At 49.0% G+C, this 357-nt stretch overlaps 1 protein-coding gene across 1 annotated transcript in view; it reads right to left on the bottom strand.

Moving 5' to 3' along the window:
• Positions 1 to 357, bottom strand: part of PIM3 (Pim-3 proto-oncogene, serine/threonine kinase) — a 3,235-nt gene that overhangs the window by 2,257 nt on the left and 621 nt on the right. The window lies entirely within an intron of this gene.

The raw sequence follows: 357 nt of genomic DNA, 5'->3' as shown, positions 1-357 counted from the left end.
CCCCCATTACATCAGTCGCACTCAAAGGACAGGGGAAATGCTCCCTCCCGTCACAGGCAGGATGATTTTCGCCTTTCCCATTTCCAAAGCGCTGAGCCCGGCCCTGAAGCTCGTCTCGAGCCATTTTGGGGAAGCGTATTTATCCCCATCGCTTTAAAATCTGCAATGCGGGATTTCCAGGGCATCGACGGGAAGGGAGCGGGGGGCGGGGGGAAGCTACCGCTTCAAGTTAAAAAAAGCACCGCATATAAAAACTGCGTATCCACACATGGAAACATCCGACACCGGCAAAACCTCCATGTAAACAGATCGCCCTCTAGGAAAAAAAAAAAAAAAAAAAAAAAAAACTTTTTCCAA

Source organism: Egretta garzetta, unplaced genomic scaffold (genome assembly GCF_000687185.1).
Source record: "Egretta garzetta isolate BGI_Z169 unplaced genomic scaffold, ASM68718v1 scaffold64, whole genome shotgun sequence".
In the NCBI taxonomy this organism is placed as follows: domain Eukaryota; kingdom Metazoa; phylum Chordata; class Aves; order Pelecaniformes; family Ardeidae; genus Egretta; species Egretta garzetta.
Note: the sequence above shows the minus strand (reverse complement) of the source record. Positions and strands in the feature narration are given on the sequence as shown.